Source organism: Gorilla gorilla, chromosome 12 (assembly GCF_029281585.2).
Source record: "Gorilla gorilla gorilla isolate KB3781 chromosome 12, NHGRI_mGorGor1-v2.1_pri, whole genome shotgun sequence".
In the NCBI taxonomy this organism is placed as follows: domain Eukaryota; kingdom Metazoa; phylum Chordata; class Mammalia; order Primates; family Hominidae; genus Gorilla; species Gorilla gorilla.
In genome coordinates, this window is record NC_073236.2 from 134,975,612 (window position 1) to 134,983,680 (window position 8,069).

Sequence of the window (8,069 nt, forward strand, 5' to 3'; positions counted from 1 at the left end):
AGATAAGATGAGTTCGTAATGAAGTAGGGTGGGCCATAAGTTGAATATGACTAGTGTCCTTATTAGAAAAGGAGAAGAGACACAGGAAGAATGTCATGTGATGACAGAGGCAAAGACTGGAGAGATGCATCTTCAAGTCAAGGACAGCAAGAAGCTGGAAACCATCAGAAGTGAGGAGAGAAGTGAGCAATGATCTACCTCTACAGCCTTCAGAGAGCACATGGCCCTACCAACACCCTGATCACAGACTTCCTGCCTCCAGAACTGTGGGGATACATTTGCATTCTTTTAAAATCTGAAATGCCTCATGAATTTGCATGTCATCCATGTGCAGGGGCCATGCTAATCTTCTTTGTGTCATTCCAATTTTAGCATTTGTGCTGTGGAAACGAGCGCCATTTGCATTGTTTAAAGCAACTCAGTTTGTGGACTCTGGGTGGGCAGCCACAGGAAGCTAATCTAGGTCCCAACATCCATCTAGACTGTGATGCACACTCTTGTTCCTCCCACCTGAAAAAACTGCCTCCCCTGCAGATCTCTCCAGAGGTGGTCATGTTCTCCCTCCAATTCTCATTACCACTGAGCTTAGAGGCAGGTAGAATGCCTACTAACTAACTATTCCTTCATTTCATTTTCTGGCCATTCTTTCTTTCTCCTCCCTGAAAATCCCCAGCTCTTATCTCATGTTGTCATGTTGCTGTTTTCTTCCAATGACTGGCTTATTGCCCTATATTTTAAGACAATTTTAGCTCATGGCCCATTATCTCAAGTTTTACATGGACTTAATTCCTCGCAATTTTTTTTTTTTTTGAGATGGAGTCTCGCTCTGCCGCCTGGCTGGAGTGCAGTGGCGTGATCTCAGCGCACTGCAATCTCTGCCTCCTGGGTTCAAGCGATTCTCCTGCCTCAGACTCCTGAGTAGCTGGGACTACAGGCAAGTGTGACCACGCCCAGCTAATGTTTGTATTTTTAGTAGAGACCGGCTTTCACCATGTTGGCCAGAATAGTCTCAATTTCTTGACCTCGTGATCTGCCCATCTCGACGTCCCAAAGTGCTGGGATTATACGTGTGAGCCACCGTGCCCAGCCCCCTCACAATTTTTAATATGTTTTTAGATGACCCTTTTAACATCTTGACCTTCAGAGTTCCAGAACTCCTCTTTTTGAAAGAGCTCGTTCTTGGTGCTACCTTGGTTATTTGTTCTCATGGACATAGATAGACTCAATAAAACCTTCCTATTTTAACAGCTATCTCCATTTTATATCACTAGCCTAACAAAGCTTTACCCTCACTGGGATTTTCTGTATATTGATCTTACAATGTGTCACTACCCTTCACCCTCTTGATATTTGTGCTTTTCTCCCTACCCAGCCTACATTTTGTGGTTAATCTATACGAAACTCCTGCAAACACTCTTGACTCCTTTGCTCCTCTCTTCAACATACTTTAGTGGCAAAACTACAACTCTGGTTGAATCCAAACTTTTGCTGACCAGATTTCTCTATTTTTGTAGCTGAATATGTTGGGGAAAAACAAGCAACTTTAGTGACCTGTTCTGAGGTGAGGTTCATGCCCATGGGCCTTCGTGCTGCCGGGCAGTGATGCATACACGCACCACTACACATTGCTGGGTCAGTCAATTTCCCACTGTCCTAGACTATGATTTCTCACCGTCTTCTTTCTCCCCAAACCTTTAGCACTTCCTCTCCACTTCTTATGCTCAGCCTGCTGTCTTCCTTACTGAAAACACTGAAGCAGTAGAAGGGAAATTCTTCAAGCTCCTATCACATCAACTTATGAACATCTCTGTCAACATATTCTGGCTTCCTGTGTGTTACCACACATGAATGTCTACGCTGTTATCTAAAACCAGACTCTGCAATTGTACACCAAATCCCATCCACTCCTGCTTATTCAAAATCATCACTGTAGCAATTTTTCCGCCTTCTTCTGCATTGTCAGTGTTTCTTTTTAAATAATAGTTTCTTCTCAATGGCTTAAAAACATCGTGTAATACTTCCTTCTGTCAAAACTTTTTTTCTTGACCTCACTTTCCCTGCATTCTATTTGTTCTCGTTAGCAGCAGAAATCACCAGCATTACCTGTATTTGTAATGTCCAATCCTTCTCTTACTCTGCCTTAACTATTTTTAGATCATTTTTTTAAATTACAGAATAACTTTTTTCTTGAGTAACCAAAGATCACCACATAGCTAAATCCAGTGATCCACTATCAGATCTCATTCTACTGAACCTGTTAGCTGTATTTGAAACCCTTATCAAACCTTCTCCTCTTCATCATCTTCACTTTTTTTGACCTATTGGAAGAGCAGGACACATAATTTTTCTTCTGACTTATTGACCACATTTTCTCCATAACCTTTGCTGATTCTCTTCTTCCTGTTCTCTTACTGCTGGGGTACTCTGGGGCCCTTGGCCCTCTTCTCTGTGTACACACATTTGATGTTATCTACTCTCATATACCTTTAAACACTGTCTCTATGCTTCTAACTTGAACACTTATATCTGCAGCCCAGACTCCTTTTCTGGGCTTGCCTCAATATATACAACTCTCTACCTGGCATCTCACTTGTCTCATAAACATCTTAAACTCAACATGACATAAACTGACCTCATGCTCTTCCCCCCAAAAAAACACACTCCTTTCACTTGTAACCTTCTCTCTCTGTTGAAGATAATGAAATCCTTCTAGTTGGATTAGACTAAAAACAAAACAACAACAACATCAACAAATTTAGGATCATTTTTACCTCCTCCCTGTCTTCCCACGTTTATCTCTCAGGATAGATTGCCATCTCTGCTATTTAAGTGCTGCTAAGACAATGGTTCAGCCCACCATCCCGCTTTGCCCCAGAGGACAGCAATCACCTACTAGCTGATCTTCCTGCCTCCACATTTGTCCTCTCTACTTAAGATTCAACATAACAGCCAAAGTGTTTTTTGTTTGCTTGTTTGTTTCAAGATATAAATCAGTCTGTGCTTCCTTTCCGTTACTCATGACTCAAAACCCTTTCTTGGCTCCCTGTTTCACTCTAAGTGAAAGCCAAGATCCTCACAATGGCAGGGCACTTAAGGAAGCCGCCTCCTTAACCTTTGCAACCTGGACCTGCAGCCTTCTACCTCATTCATCCTGCACAAGCCTCAGTGGCCATTTCTGGTTTTTTCCTTTTTTTTTTTTTTCTTTTTGAGAAAGAGTCTTGCTCCTTGCTCCGTCACCCAGGCTGCAGTGCAGTAGTGCAATGTCAGCTCATTGTGACCTCTGTCTCCCAGGTTAAAGCAATTCTCATGCCTCAGCCTCCCGAGTAGCTGAGATTACAGGCACGCGCCACCACGCCTGGCTCATTTTTGTATTTTTAGTAGAGATGAGGTTTCACCATGTTGGCCAGGCTGGTCTCAAACTCCTGACCTCATGTGATTCACCCACCTTGGCCTCCCAAAGTGCTGGGATTACAGGCGTGAGCCACGGCACCCGGCCTTCGCCAGCTCTTCATTTTGTAAGCACATCTGTCAAATCCAGTCTTCGGGTATTTCTACTAGCTGTCCCCTTGGAACACTCTTTTCTTCTCCTTATTGCCCTCAAGATCTTTCTCAAATATGTGTTTTTATTGAGGGCTAATATGACCCCTTATTTTAATAACAAATTCTGCTTCTCACTTTTCCTGCAATCTCAACTCCTATCACTCTGTTGTTTTTCTTTTTAATAGGGTATGTTGCTTGATACTTCTGTGCACCATACTTTCTGCTTCTTGTCTGAATCCTCCTACTATAAGGTGAGTTTAGTGAGGCAGGGGTTTTCTTTCTTTCTTTCTTTCTTTCTTTCTTTCTTTCTTTCTTTCTTTCTTTATTTATTTATTTATTTATTTATTTTTTTTTGGTAACATACACCAAGCATCCAGAATAGCATCTGCAGCATTATTTTCTCCAGGTATTCATTGAGAGAACAAAATAAACCCATGCTTCGGTGTTTAAACTAGGAGGGCAATTCAAAACTCAGGCACCACAGTCCTTCCAACTGATTCAAACCAAGAACCTTAGTCATCCTTTTAGAATCACAGGTTAGAATCACTGCAGGGCCTTTAAAAATAAATGCTAATATCTGGGCCCCACTCCCAGACCAATTCCACATGAGATCTCTGGGTGTGGAATCCGGGCAGGATGTTCTGGAGAAATTCCCAAGCGACTTTTCGGAGCCATCAGAAGGAAGAGCTACTGCCACAGTGAGACAGCCAGGTGGACTGGGGTGGAGCCACAGAAGTTTGCACCTTTTGCAGTTGGGAGGAGCCTGGCCCCTCCTCTTTCTGTGTGGAATTTGGGATTCAAGTGGTGAGGCGGGAAGCACTCTAGTAGGAACTCTGGCCTTGCAGTGAGTCCCTGTTTCCACCTTTTTTCCTTTTCACCCAATAAAACCCTGCTTTACTCACCCTTCAAACCATCTGCGAGCCTAAACTTTCATGGCCATGGGACAAGAACCCCGTCTTTAGATGAACTAAGACAAAGTCCTATAACAATAAGTTCCTATGTCCTAAAACCTCCTCCTGCCTCCTGTTTCCCATTCCTCAGGTGTTTAGGGAAAAGTGGTCACTCACTGAAACTGGGCAAAGATGACCCCTTGACCCCAACTGGCTGAGACCAGTTCCCTGAAGGTGTCCACAGCCGCTAAGCTTTAGATCTTCAATTAAAACTGATTAAAGTGGATGTTTATTTCTCTTCTACTGCTGAGTTGTTCTGAATATGTTAGTTCCATGTTTAGGTTTGCTGTTTGTAAATTCTCTCATTCCAATCATCCCTCAACTTGTTCAGCACTGATGAAACAAGATGTTTTTCCTCAGGGAAATGTTTGAGATCTGATTCTGTGTGCTAATAGGTACCCAGACACCCCCTTGGCGTGTTCCTGAGTTCTGTTCCCATAGTTTACTCTGAATAAATTACGACATGTGGAGATAGGTCAGGAGTTTCAGTGACCTGTTTTTACTGAGACACTCTCCAGGCTTTGTCCCCTTAGATTTGCTGAAACTTCTAGTTTCTTTCACTGTCATCCTACCTTCCTCTCCCTTCTCCCCATCAACCTCCACTCCTCTGAGAATCACAGGGTTCCAAGCAGTGATGATGCATCTTCACCCCAAGCATCTGTTCACCCATGTTTTACCCACGTTTAGATGTTTCACCCTGCTGCACAGAGAGTTTGTGGAAGGAACCTCTTCCTGTCTTCAGATTTGGGGTATTGGACTTCAAGGACTTGCCAGTGGTTTGCAGCATGGATGTGGCTAGAAATAGAGAACAGTGTTACCAATAGTCAGAGGCAAAGTCACGAGAAGGTCCCTGTGTCATGATTTCCTGTCAAGGGCCAATGTTTGTAGAGGATGCCACAGACTCATCCTAGTTTCACTGTATGAACAGAACACAGCGGAGTGCCACATTGCTTTGATCCATGTTCTAAGTCTATATTTTCTTTGGTAGTATTTTTGGTAATACTGAATCAGAAAAGCTATTTAATGAGCTCTGTTGTTGTCCCATGGCAAAATGTACCAGTCTTATGACCGAGAGCATTTAATTTGCTATTCTGGAAGAGTCTTATTACATTTGATTTTCTACCGGAGACTTCTCTTGAGCTTATTCAACATAGGAAACAAATGCCTCCCAAATGATATTTTTATGCAGGGGTCTGTTTAATCTAGGAATAAAAGCATGTATTGCATTCAGCCACAAGTCTATTTTTCCAGAAAAAAACACCATCAATTCTGACAACTTGAAGGTCAGATGATGCTTTAAAGAGCTATCCCATTCAGCTAAAGTGGAAGCTTGAGTAAAATGTTGTGTTTTAGGGCAAGAGTCTCCAACCCCTGGGCCACGAACTGATATCAGTTTGTGGCCTGTTAGGAACCAGGCCACACAGCAAGACGTGAGCTGCAGGTAAACGAGCATTACCACCTGAGCTCTACCTCCTGTCAAATCAGTGGAGCACAAACCCTACTGTGAGCTGCCCATTCAAGGGGTCTAGGTTACATGCTCCTTATGAGAATCTAATGCCTGATGGTCCGAGGTGGAACAGTTTCATCTTGACCCTCTCAGCCCCTGTCCATGGAAAAGTTGTCTTCCATGAAACCGGTCTGTGATGCCAAAAAGCTTAAGGATCACTGTTTTAGGGCATGTGTCTGGGTGGAGGTCTGTGTGTACATGTGCATGTTAATGTGCGTGCTTTTGGTGTGTGTGTGTGTGTGTGAAGGTACATCATAACCTGCTGTGCTTGGTGTTCAAGCTTTCGATAATACTTCTATTGCTGATTAGCAATAGTTTCTGTTCATTCCTCGTGGCGTTATTCTCATTGCAACTCAGGGTCTGTAAGCAGAAGGATGGATACTCCTCCCACGTCCTTTCCATGCCTCAGGGCCTCCTGTGGCTTCAGTTACATTTCAGCCTTTCCTACCAGATGTCCTCCAAACTGAGATGTGGGGATGAGTGTCCTCTGCCCCACAGAAGTATGAAAAGTCTCAAAGCCTGTGTATCCTTTGACCCAGAAATTTCAAATCTACATGCATCCTACAAAAAGCACTGGGGATGTGTAGAAATATGAGGAAGTAAGGATGTTTAAGGTATAAAATCGCCAAAGCCTTTCATTTGAGAATGAGTGTGGCACTCCTTCTTTCTTATATTATTATTGCACAGGTCACAGCATATGAGTTTGTCTATAATACTTTTTATTTTTTGATCTTTTGGTTCCTTTAAAGCAGAGGGAGCTCTCCATGATTTTAAAGTAACTCAAATGATGATTCATGTTAAACTTTGAATTTTTCTTTAGTCTTTACAAGTTACCTTGCTTACATATTTTTGAACAACAGTGGTCTTCTTTATATTGTCCTTCCCTCCATCTTTTAATTTTCTTTCTTTTACTCTTTTTTCCTCCCTTTTGCTTTCAGAGTCACCTTAATGGAATCACTGAATTTTTACAAAGCTTCTACTGAGCTTTCATCTCTTATGAAAACAACTAACTTTTCAAAAAAATGGTGCAATTACAATAGCAGATATAAATGTCTTAAAAGGTAGATAAGAACTGAAGCTGAATTCCAGGAAGCCTCACATGCCCAGTGGGAGCAAAACTGGCAGTCCCCCTGGTGAGGGGCATGCAGCTTTGGTGAAAGCTGCAGCCTCTGTACAGCAAGAGGAGCACCCCCACTCTCCCCATCCCCTGCCCCGGCCCCATTGTGGCCTCCAGGTCCTCACAGCAGATGCATGGAGCTGAGATAACCAGGCACCAGCTGGCAATTCCAGATAGAGAGTTTCCTTATTGGCAGAGGACACAGAGATCCACAGACAGTGTTAAAGCCTGAGCTTTAGCAATAGCACAGCTTCATCACGCTCAGGGATGGAGGTGTGGTTTCCGGGTCCATAGAGCTGTGTGTGATTCCAAGAACATGGAGCCTGGAGTGAAAATTCCAGGCAGAATGAAAATTTCCCTTCTGACGATTATTAGGAGACTGAGTTAAGTGGCAGTGGCAGGGTGAAACCTAGCTTCAGGCTCCTTTGCATTCCATGAATCCACTGAGTCCATTGAACGCACTTCTTTTTGCCTGTATGTGTTTTCTAAATTTCATAAACTAAGAGCAATAAAGAGGGGAAGATCTATTTTAACGAAATAGTTAGATATTGTTTTTCCCCAGTATCTATCTGATATTCTTCATCTGGTTTTCACTCAGTTGATAGAGAAGCGGTTCCACCTGTTTTCTCTCCACCCATGAGCAGAGCATCAAGTGAGAGTTCGGAGTTAGCTGAATTTTGCAAAGGACACTCCGGCCTTGGGCTGGTGCTGTTTGACAGTGTCTGTGAGGGAGGGGAGAATGCCCAGGCAGGAAAGAGTTAGGAGTTGGATCCAGGCCTGTTGCACAGGGAGCCCCTGGGGCCTCAGCATTCCACAGCTAGCTCTGCAGTGTAGTGACTCTGTGACCTTAAGCAAACCACATAATAAACCATCTCAGCATCCTCACAGGGCTCCTTTGCTGTTTTTCACCCAAACATTTTGAGAGACTTGGAAATAGCTCAAGGCCTTGTTTTGC

General features: G+C 43.3%; 1 non-coding gene across 1 annotated transcript; it reads right to left on the minus strand.

Annotated features, from left to right (window-relative positions):
* Positions 1-289: 289 nt before the first annotated feature.
* LOC115933694 (U6 spliceosomal RNA) lies at positions 290-396 on the minus strand. The gene has a single exon (XR_004069548.3). It is a non-coding gene; the product is annotated as a U6 spliceosomal RNA (small nuclear RNA).
* Positions 397-8,069: the final 7,673 nt, after the last annotated feature.